The following is a 12,025-nucleotide window of genomic DNA, read 5'->3' as shown; positions in this document are numbered from 1 at the left end:
CCCACACTCCTTTCTTTCTCACCAAAAGTGAGATACCACAGATATGGTGTGAAAATTAAGAGAAGAATTATAGATTATAAATAGGAATCAGGTTCACCAGAGGCAGATAACATTCATGAATATAATATGTGGTATAATAAGATAAAGTAAGATTATATTAGGAATAATTATGACGTGAGAAAATGAATAATAATAAACATACACTGTCAGTGTTTCATTAACTACCACCAATGGGACATTAGAGACTAGGAGATTATAAGTAAGGACGGGCTGAATTAGAATTTTGACTAAACCACTAGGGCTTCCTTCTTTCTGCTAAAGACACATTCACAAAACGCAGAGAATTTTTCATAAATGATTTTGTTCTCCAAAAATTGAGCAATATTATGTCTCAAATTGTCGTCCCAAGATCTCACATCGGTATATAAGGGACAATCTAATAAAACATGACTCCAGCCTTCTTCGGGAAACCCGCATGAGCATTCTGCTTGATCAGTGATGTTGCGATCCTTTAGGTACTTATTTAGTGTTCCATGTCCTGTGATAATAAAAAGTTGCTCAAGTGTAGGATGAAACCATTTTAGTTGTTTTGTAATTGAGGGGTTCGGAATAAACTTATATGTTGTCCGTCCTTTGTGAGGGTTCGCCCATTCATTTCGCCATAGATCTAATAATTTACCCGAGGTGTATCTTTTTATTTCGTTTTTGGACATACCAGTGATTTTGTTATCATCAATAGGGAGGTTCCGAGGCAGGGGGACCTCTCTAGCTTTCCTGTATCTAACCCCTAAATCAAGTGCTTTGAACTTCCATGGTAGTTCCCCTAGTATAGTCTGCATCGCAGCCGTAGACACCATGCGGCAAATTGGTAGGCGTGCATATAGAGCTACTCTTTCACACCTATCAATGGCGTCACTTACTGTCGATTTTCTGAGCTCCCCCATCCACACGGCAGCACCGTACAAAGCGAGGGCAGAGAACATCCCATTCCACCATAAGCGAATCGTAGTAATGGAGGGACCCCATTTTCTTCTTAGAACTCTCTTAAATTGCATAGTTAAATTGGATAGACTTGATCTTAGGTTATTAAAGTGGTGTAAGAAGTTAAGTCTGGAAGACACTGTTAATCCTAGGTACTTGACCTGGGTGGCATACCTTATAGCCTGTCCATTTACTTTGATCCACGGGGGTCTCGTTGGCGCAATTGTTCGTTTTAATAACAGACATTCTGTTTTGGAGGTAGAAATGGTTAATCCAACTCTGTCCGCGAAGTCTGCAACGATTCCCATCATGTCTGTACCTCTAACCTCGATATCTTTTCGGCTATTACCCTCTACCAAAATAAGCAGATCATCCGCATATGCCACAATTTTAACCCCAGCGTTAGAGAGGGAGAGCAAAAGGTCATTCATTACCAGGTTTCATATGAATGGGCCACATATGGAACCCTGTGGACATCCTTGTGTGATTTTACGTCGGAATTTCTGTGAGTTACCTTCGAGGACCACAAATCTCTCACTAAAATTTCAGCTTCCTAAGTATCGCTGCCCACGTTAGGTTATCGAACGCCCCCACAAAGTCAATAAATATGCCTAAAATATATTTGAAGCTGGAGTTTTCTACTGTTCTGATCACCTCTAGCCAAGCATCTTGTGTGGATTTGCCGAACGTGAACCCAAACTCCTTCTGAGAGACATTGTCGTTTTTATTGAAATCCTGAGCCAAATGTTCTACCATTAATCATTCGAGAATTTTGGACCAGCCTGACAATAGACATATCGATCTATAGGATCTGGGGGATGTCTTGGGTTTGTCCGGAGATTTAAGAAGTATAATTACCGTAGCTACCTTCCATTGTTTCGGAAAGATCCCCTCAAAAAAGCATCTATTAATGATTTTAAGGATGAAGTCAGAAGCAACATGGAAAAGTTTTTTAATTATTGTACCAGTCAGGCCATCCAGACCAGGAGCTTTACGTCCTTTCATTTTAGAGAGACATTCATTAACCATATCCCGAGTTACTAGGGTATCTTCACAAACACCATCTGCCATCTCAAGTTCCTCCCCAAGCGGCCTATCTGTTGCAGAACCAAAAAACGTGTTCAGAAGTGTTTCTGCAGCTTCCATCCAGGAACCCGCCGTATGTCCATCCACTTCAACTGCCATTAGATCTGTAGGGCCTTTTTTCCCCTCAATAGTTTATAAACCTCTCCCCAAGGATCATTTAAGTTTTTAGTTGAAGAGGTAACATAATTCTGCCAATGGGTTTTTTTGGCTTCAATGATCTTTCTTTTATATGACCTATTTAGAGCTTTCCATTCTTCTCTCAATATTTCGGTACGGTACGGTACGGTACGGTCCAGTCTATCATCCCCGACATTGCTGACATTGCATCGAACCACTTGGAAATCTTTTCTCGCCTTACGTACTTTCTTCCTAAGGGCCGTAAGTTCCAGCGTCCACCACCTTACGTTGTTTTTCGTTACGACCTTGTCAGGAGTAGTTTTCAAGGCACCGTCGATCCACCCATTAAAAGTTTAAATCATCTCATTTAGAGATAGTTGACCAAATCGATCTGCGTATACGTACACATATTAATATTAAACAACTCCCAATCTATGTCCCTGAAAGTCTTAACTGGAGAAAGCTGTTCAGGCGAAGCATTCGGTGTACGTGGGGTTAGTTCAACACTTATAAGGTTATGGTCACTAATCCCTAACTCTGGACAGACAGTCCAAGTGGTAGAGAAGTCCCGAAATAGTCCAGGCCCGGCAAAAGTAAGATCAATATCGCTAGAACCTTGAGGCCCTGAGAATGTAAAGAATTCAGATGGCATATTTACAATATGTACTCGTAGATTATTATGTGTAAGAAATTCCGCAAGTGTTTCCCCTCTAAATTCTCTATTCCTGCCAGCACCCACGTTCTTACTGTGTCATAAGGGCGAGATCGCATTGGCGTCCTCTCCAATTATAAAAGGCAGATTATTCAGACCCGACATTCCTCTGACTATTTTGTAAATACTTATCTCAATGTCTGTCAATAAGGCAATATACACTCCCCACACCAAACGAATAAGAGTTATAGGTAATTATTACAAAGACCGCATCCTCATCAGACACATCGCTCTTAACGAAGACATCAAATTTATCATTATTTACCACAATCGCACCCCTAAGGTTATCCCCTAAGTAAAAAACTCTCACACCGCCAATACCTGCAACCGAACCATTTACCGGAAGATTCGCACCATCCTTCACTTCTTATAAACCTTGATATTGCGTCAGATATTGGCAATCATAAATTTCCATCAGCTAATATCAAGCGTTATAACTTTAAAAAAACGAATCTCTCAAAACTTTATGATGACATCTTTAAATCTAACTGGACATTTCTTCACCAATGCGGAGATGTGAATGAAATACATGACAAGTTTTATAAATACCTATATGGCCTTTTTGATCAATCAGTTCCCATAACTTCAAATTGTTCATCAAATAAGTTCCTGTCCTGGTAAAAAAATGAGATCAGAATCAACATAAAAAATAAAGAAACCTACAGACGTAAATGGGCGAAAACTAACAACATAATATATTGTCTACACTTCTATACTTATATAATAAAGCTGAAGCTTTTGTTTAATTGAACGCGCTAATCTCAGAAACTACTGGTTCGAATTCAAAAAATCTTTTTGTGTTGGATAGCCCATGTATCGTATCTACATATAGGCTATATAACATCACGCTACGATCATTAGGAGCGAAGTAGCAATGAAAAATTCGGGAAAACGGGAAAATTATTCCTCCTTTGACAGCTTCCGTTGCTTACGCTGCTTAAACGGTTAAAGTTACGTAAAAATCATGTATGACGAAATTGTTCCCCTCTAAAAGTTCTAAAGAAAAGTCCGCGACAGCATATGTCTATCTTTTAAGGTCGAGTCAGTATAACCTTTTTTATGGTAATGAAATTTGTTCTAAAATAATAATGCATCTATCTATCTATGTATATAAATAAAAATGAATCGCTGAAATGTATGTACGCGCATAACTTCAGAACGACTGCACCAAATTGGATGATTCTTTTTTTTATGTGTTCCTTATTGTCAGGACAAGGTTTGTATATAAGAAAATTTATAAAAAATAAGACAGCTAAATAGTTTAAAAATTCTAAAAGTTTTGTATGGGAATCGCCACTTCCAATTAATTTCAATAGTTGGCGTTCCTGACGGACCTATCGTCTAACTGACGTGTCATACAAAACTATTTCTTCCGTGCGATTGTGAAAAGTATATTGCACTTCAAATCGTTCTTTGTTTTTTTGTAAAAACAAAACGTCGTTTATTTTAAGAAAAGTCTTGGTTAAAGTGAATTTAGTTACACATTGCGAAAGTTTCTTATTAACTTTGATCTGCCATTCTATTTACCTATATTCACTTTGTTGGTTTCGACAAAACCTCAAACTTTACCGCTATTCGAGGATTTAATTTGGAGTTTTCAATATTTTACAATTCTCAAGACAAAATTTACACATTTGATTGACTGTGAAAACAATTCTGTGTCGTTTTATGAAGTTCGTTACAATGCCGAGAAGACGACAAGTTGACATAGGTCCACGAAGTCAATCCGCAATGATTTATTTCATGGGTAATTCGGATATGGAAGTTGATCAGCCTTGTACTCATAATCAACATAATCAAACATTGAAGCGAGACATTGGGTGGTATGAATCAAACCGAATAGATACTCATATTCGAAGTACGAAGTACCTACTTCATTATTACTCTTATACGAGCCCTAACAACTAAATATTGGGACACAGATTATTTCTCAAAAAAATCCGGTACATATTTTTTTATATCATTCAATTCGTTTGGACTAAATGGAAATTTTACATGGGCATCTATTTTGTCAGAGAGTGAGGTATTTTGCAAATTAATAAATTCTCTTAGAGCGAAAAAATTGTCACCTAAATAAAAAATGTGCTATTTTTGCTGACACTTAAATGTAGGGACACCCGAGAAAATTTGCTAAGTATACCATCGAAATACAAACGTAGTAGCTAGTAAATGCTGCCATTATTATAGGGATCGTAGCATTTCATGCTAGTGTTGGTTTTATTTAGAAAAAAATAGCGGTGGGCTAGTAATGAATATAAAAGATTAAGAGCCCTTGTAAAAACTCAAATACACAACGCATAGCATGTTTATCTAAATCTTGTAGAGAACGAGCTACTGGTGAATCCTTCAAGAGTGTGGAATTTTGTTAATCAAAAAAGGGGAACATCTCGAATTCCCAGTTACATGACTGATGAAAAACATATTGAATTTACAGACCCACAGAAAATCGTCGATACCTTTGCCAAAACATTCTCTAGCGTTTATACCAACAACAGAGCACCATCGTTTGCAACCAGTAATGGCATTTATTCGTCTTTTTCAGTAACATCAGTCAGTCCAGAAGAGATAATCTTATTTATGGGAAAGTTCTCTAACAAGTTAACAGCTGGAGATGACTTAATCCCGAGTTTCATAATTCACGATTGTAGACATATTCTGGCTACACCATTAGCCTTGATTATAAACTTGGCTTTAAAAACAAATACCTATCCGGATCGTTGGAAGATTGCAAAAGTTATCCCCATTCTCAAGAAAGGCAGTTCTCAAATGTTTAACAATTATCGACCCATATCCATTCTACCTAATTTTTCGAAAGTGATGGAACAGGTATCGTACAAACAAATTTATGGTAATGTCCACCCATATTTGTCTCCAAATCAGCACGGTTTTCTAAAAGGTAGATCTACCATCACAAATTTGGCAGTATTATATCAGAGGTTAAGCGAAGAAATTGATAAACGAAGTCAAGTAGAACGTTATTTACACAGACTTTACTAAAGCCTTTGATTGTATTCCCTATGATATTTTGCTTCTTAAACTTAGTGACTTTGGATTCTCAACGTCTCTTTTACAATTAATGCAATCTTATATTAGTAACCGTAGCAATTATATTTCCTACAATGGCTTCAAGTCTTTTCCGTTCGTATCCAGTTCAGGGGTTCCACAAGATTCGAATTTGGAACCATTGTTTTTTAATCTATTTGTCAACGATTTACTATCATCTCTTACCTGTCCTGTTCTGGCATATGCCGATGACATAAAAAATGTTTCCACAATTTCTTGCTTAGAAGATACTCAGTTGCTACAAGCTAATCTTAATATCATCACAAAGTGGTCAAATGACAACATGTTCAAGATAAATAGAATTGAATGTTTGTATATCTGCTTTACTCGTAAAGACGCACACATAGACTCTGTATACAGGGTTAGTCACGAGAAAATTATTTCTGAAAATTATTTTTACGCAACCCAAAATACTAATACCGTGTACCACTTGATACTAACTGAATTTAAAATGAAATGCTTAATCCATGATTGCTTTGACTTTGGCACTTTTGGCAGTGTCACTTTGACAATTCCCGAAAGGAGGTTACGCGAGTGTCCATGGTCGTACCGTAGCCACTCGGAGACTACGCTGACGCCGCTAATAAATTTATTAGGGCTTGGTTCGAGTACCTTTTGATATTTTGCAATGATATGGCTTAGTTATGAGAGAATTATTTCTAAAAATTACTTTTACGATATTTTATTCAAAGGATACAACGTAAACTTGAAAGAGTAATTAAATAATTTAACTACTGCAACAACTGTTGAAAATGTTGGCATGTTGATGCTACGGCGTTTTTATAAACGGAGTGACTATTCGTACACACAGTATGTACGAATAGTACAAGAGCTATTCATACATCCAGTGTGTACGAATAACTACAGTGCTATTCGTACACACAATTGTACGCCCACACACGAATGATTCTGACTGTGCCTATTTTTCAGTTTGATTTCGTTAAATATTTAGTGACCATCATCAAATAGATAAAAGGTACGTGTATGTATATCAGTATCATTCAGTAATTACGTGTACTAACATAAGTCCAATCATAGCTTTGCAGATATAAGCATAACTTCAAACTTTAGCCGCCACAAATGTTCCCAACGTACCTTCAAACTCCAGACATTCCAGATCGAGTTTAATAATTTTTACAAGTACTGCACATCTTTTCTATAACAAGATAATAAAGTTAACAGTCGGAAAAACTTTCGAAACTTACGAAGAGTGGCGCTAACTTTAAAAAATTACGAAGACATGAATTATATATATTTTTACAAAAGAATTAGTGTAACAATTTCCGAAGGAAAGAAGAAACAGGCCGCTAACTGTAGTGATGACGTGCAATATTATAAAATTGATTATGCATGTGCCAAAAGAGGTAAACATTTTAAGAGTAAATTAAAGAAGACACAAAATGATGCAAGATAATTGTCCAGCTAGTATAAAAATAAGTATTAACGATAATCATCAGTTATGCATTACAGAAATGCATAATCACAGACTTGAAGAATCCTCTTACAAATTTATGGCTAGAAATTGCAAACTGGATCCAAGCGACAAAGAAGAAATGGTGCATCTTATGCAAATGAAAGCCAATTCGAAAGACGCACAAAACTATATTATGTCAAAAACAAACAAAATCGTAACCCTGAAAGAAATATAAAGTCAATTGCTAAAGCACTATTAAACACAAACTCGAAGAGATTATCCCGAAACTTATTCAAGAAGGAGACTCAGTAAAAATTTTCCGAAATGGCGACAAAAATCTAAGAGCAATTTACTACCAAAGTAAGACAATGAAACAAATGTTCAAGTACTTTCCGGAAATATTAATATGCGATGGCACCTACAAACTCAATAACCTGAGAATGTCGTTGTACTCACTGTTGATGAAAATGGACATAGTGAAATTATATGTTCTTTTTTGTTGATTGATGAGGACGAAATTACTTTAGGCGAAGTGACTCAGTTATTCAAAAAAGAAAATGCTAACTGGGAGGCAACAAAAACTACTTTCACTGATAAGGATATGAAGGACCTTCACATTTTCAATCAGGAATTTCCAGATGCTAGGCTGTTATTATGCTTATACTACACTCTAAAGACGTTTCGCAGGAAAATTACTGTGGATAAAATGAAGATTTCGTCTGCCCACAAAGAACAGTGCCTGAATTTGATACAGAGGATAACATACAGCCATAGTGACGGAGAGTATATAGAACTAGAATTGAATAAGTTTCAATTTTCCCAAAGTTACGGCATATTATAAGAAAAATTGGCACGACATAAAGGAGCAGTGGGTCTGTGCATATCGTCATCACTGCCTAACATTTGGAAACAATACAACCAGTAGATTAGAAAATATTAATCAAATGCTGAAAGCAGGTATTGAAAAACTGTCTTCTTTGGACCAGTTTTTCACTGACTTCAAGAAGGTGTTTTCTTCATTACCAATTGAAAGAGAAAGAAGTTCACGATTTACTCCTTAAGTAGGAAATAATTAAATTTAAACGGGATACTTATCAATGGAAATATCACAACTTAATTACTCCTTTTGCTTGGAAATCTTTACTGCAGCAATTTTCTTTTATGGTAAGATACAAAATTAAGGAAAACCTAGAACTAAACGAAAAATGACAAATGTGACTGCAGCTTTCTAACCAAATGCTATTGCTATGTTGCCACATTTTGGCTTTAAGAGAAAAAATGGGTTTGAATCCGTCTGACGAAAAGTTGATGCTTAATCGTTGGAAGAAGAATTTTTATTTAAGTTATCACAGAGCGTCAAGCAATATGGAAAATCTGTATGCAAATGATGCATGCCAACAAGTAACAATATTGGATTTCGCATCTCCAACACCTACAGCTGTTAGAGCTAACAAAAAATATGAATAAGCAGCAAAATTATGTTCCAGATTTGCTGTTGTTATATCCGAGTTTGGGACTGAAAAATATAAGCAAAAAATGCAAGACGCCAAATTGCTTCTCAATTATTACGAAATGAATATAGAGGTACTTATATGTGAACTGGCAAGTTCGTCTAAAAATGCAGTCACTAACAAAACGAAGTGCTTGATACAGGTATTGAAGAAATTGAAATGAATTTCACAGAGGAAAATGTTTAATCACACTGTGAAAAAATGTGGAAGAATAGATTATTTACGTTGAAGACTTGAATCAAAGTAATTCATTGGAAGAAATAAACAATAACAACAAAAAACTAATAGAAAATACTCGAAACCAATATGAAAAATGCAGTGGTACATAATAAACATCAGGATAATGAACACCAAGAAACTGCAACAAAGACAAATGAGGAAAGAATAGAAAAACTAATCCCTCAAAATTAAGGCTGTGATTGGCACATCTAAGATGCTGTAGGGAATGCTGTTCAATTAACGTTTGCAAAAATATTTGCTAACAGTGAAGTCTATAGACAGAAATCTACTAGTAATACCATCTCGTAGAATCAAAGTGAAAAATATCATATTTTACCTAGTTGCTCTTTACAAAAAATGAACGAGCCTACTCCGGCAAAAAAAACTATTGTTTAATCATCCAAAACCAACCTAAATGAAGAATTTTTGTTTGAATTAAAAGCAACTAAACTTCCTAAAAAAATGATCCGTTGTGGGCGCCCTAAAGGTCACATGTCAACGGCTGTGGAAGTAAAAAGAAAAAAACAAACTTTTGGGGTTCCAGTAAAATACAGCTTAAAATCAGATTATGAAAAAAAGAAGTTGATCTTTGAATGGATTGGTTTATCTTACGAATCCACTATTAAATATACTACTTCCCATTTACCTACTGAGCCAAAATTAATCAAATCAGAATTTTTTTAAAATGAAGTGCATGTATCTTTAGTCCAAAAAGATTTTGCAGCACCCGGTTATTCTGCTCTACTTCGTTTTTTGATAACTGCGAAAAAAATCAAGAACTTGCACTGCAGAATTTGTAACAAGATGTCGAATGGAATCAGTACTAAAGAAATGTGCCAATATCAAGCGAAAACTGAAAGGTGATTGGTTTTGTACTGTTTACAGTGAAAGCGAGAATCTTTAGTATGATACTGAACACTTGGAGATGTTCTATTAATTATTATTAAACTATCTTTTTTTCGTTCTTATAATCTTCTTAAAAATAGTTCCATTGTTTTGTTTTAAAGTTTTTTTGAAAAAAAAAAAGTACAAAAAATAAAAGTTAAGTCTGTTAGCACTGTTTTGTTGTGTTTTGTTTCTTATGTTAATATACAGAGTGTTATTGAAAGGTACGTACAAAATAAAATCGGCAGTTGGTCTCGAAGTATGGGTGCTAAAAGTTACAAAAATTTCAGGTAAAAGTGTTCTCCTTTTAGAGATAAAAATTATTAAAATTTATGTCCAAATTCGTTGTACGCCTCTGATAAAAAGATCATCTCTCGTTTCTATAGCAACATTTAGTCTTGACAAAAGTTTTATTGTTACAGTTGCTAGGATTTACTAAAATAAATTAATTTTACCTATTTATCCTTCAGTAGCGTCTAAAAAGGTTGGATAAGGGTTGATTTTCCCCTTATAATTTTGACAACACAAAATAAGTTTTTTAGACTTCTTAGACTTCGTGAAGAACTGTCAATTTTGTTGTACGTACCTTTCAATAACACCCTACCTACCACTTAGTCTCTTGGATTTATTTCTAATGCCTGTTACGGTTTGCTTGTATTTGACATAATACAGGTTTTTCTTCTTTGTCACTTATACCCATTTTGCGATTTATAGCCACAGATTTGTAAAAGCATAAGTATACCATATAGTTTTAGAAAAGACGTACAACGGTCGTAAAAATCATTAAATTTGAACTGGAGTTTGAAGGTAAATCGAAGATTTGTGGCGCCAAAACCTTTCAACTTGTGTTAGTACGCCTAATTACTGAGTGATACCTATATACAAAATCTCTATCCATCTGATGATCTGATGATCATGAAATATTCAACGTAATCGAACTACAGATTATTCACAGTAAAGAGAGTAAAATGGTGTGAACAGATGTTTGTATCATTTGTAATGTGGACGTACCTACATGTGAGTATGAACAGCGCGCGTACTATTCATACACACTGTATGTACGATTAGCGCTGTAGTTATTCGTACACACCGTGTGTATCAATAGCTCTTGTACTATTCGTACATACTGTGTGTACGAATAGTCACTCCGTTTTATAAATGGGTGCTCGAAGAGGCCCAGAGGTTACAGATTTGTACTTCGAAGAGGCTCTAGTTGACGCAGAGATGGCGAACTAACACATGCCCATTAGCGGAGAAAAATATTGCTAGAGTACTTACGGCTTCAGAAGAGCGCAGATTGAGAGAGGTACGTCGATCCAATGGGGTTGCAGAGCGGAGTAAACGATGAAGAAAAATGTTAAAAATTAACTAACGTCAAACGGACACTGCCAAAGTCAAAGCAATCATGGATTAAGCATTTCATTTTAAATTCAGATAGTATCAAGTGGTACGGGGTATTAGTATTTTGGGTTGCGTAAAAATAATTTTCAGAAATAATTTTCTCGTGACTAACCCGGTATTCAATCGAAGATGTTTTTATAGCAAGGGAAATGTCAAGCAGAGATCTTGGTGTAATTTTTGACAGCAACTTAAATTTCAATCTACACATTGACCACATAGCTACCTCTGCTAATAAGTCGTTAGGTTTTATAATGAGGATATCTAAATCTTTTAAGAATTATGATTTAATCAAGACTTTGTTCTATGCCGTCGTTTTAAGTAAACTGGAATACGCATGTTTGATTTGGTATCCTTTGTATTTAAAACACAACATGGTATTAGACAAAATTCAAAGAAAGTTCCTAAAATTCCTTTCATTCAAATGTGATGGAACATATCCAGAACGAGGAACAGATATGACAATCCTTCTTCAACGTCATCAGATGTCTTCACTTCCATATCGAAGAGATATACATTGTGCAAACTTTCTAGTGAAAGTAAATAACAAAACTGATTGTGGAAATATACTCGCCAATATAGGATTCAATGTAGCTCAATTATCGTCGAGATACGTAAATACTTTCAATATCCCAAGAG

The 12,025-nt window shown here is 35.5% G+C and overlaps 1 long non-coding RNA gene across 1 annotated transcript in view; it reads left to right on the top strand.

Moving 5' to 3' along the window:
• The window catches only part of LOC135137768 (uncharacterized), a 69,496-nt gene that overhangs the window by 28,470 nt on the left and 29,001 nt on the right, over window positions 1-12,025 (top strand). The gene's annotated exons all lie outside the window — the stretch shown is intronic.

Source organism: Zophobas morio, unplaced genomic scaffold (genome assembly GCF_036711695.1).
Source record: "Zophobas morio isolate AGI-343-1 ecotype UQ-CSIRO unplaced genomic scaffold, CSIRO_AGI_Zmor_V1 ptg000029l, whole genome shotgun sequence".
NCBI classification, from domain to species: Eukaryota; Metazoa; Arthropoda; class Insecta; order Coleoptera; family Tenebrionidae; genus Zophobas; species Zophobas morio.
Note: the sequence above shows the minus strand (reverse complement) of the source record. Positions and strands in the feature narration are given on the sequence as shown.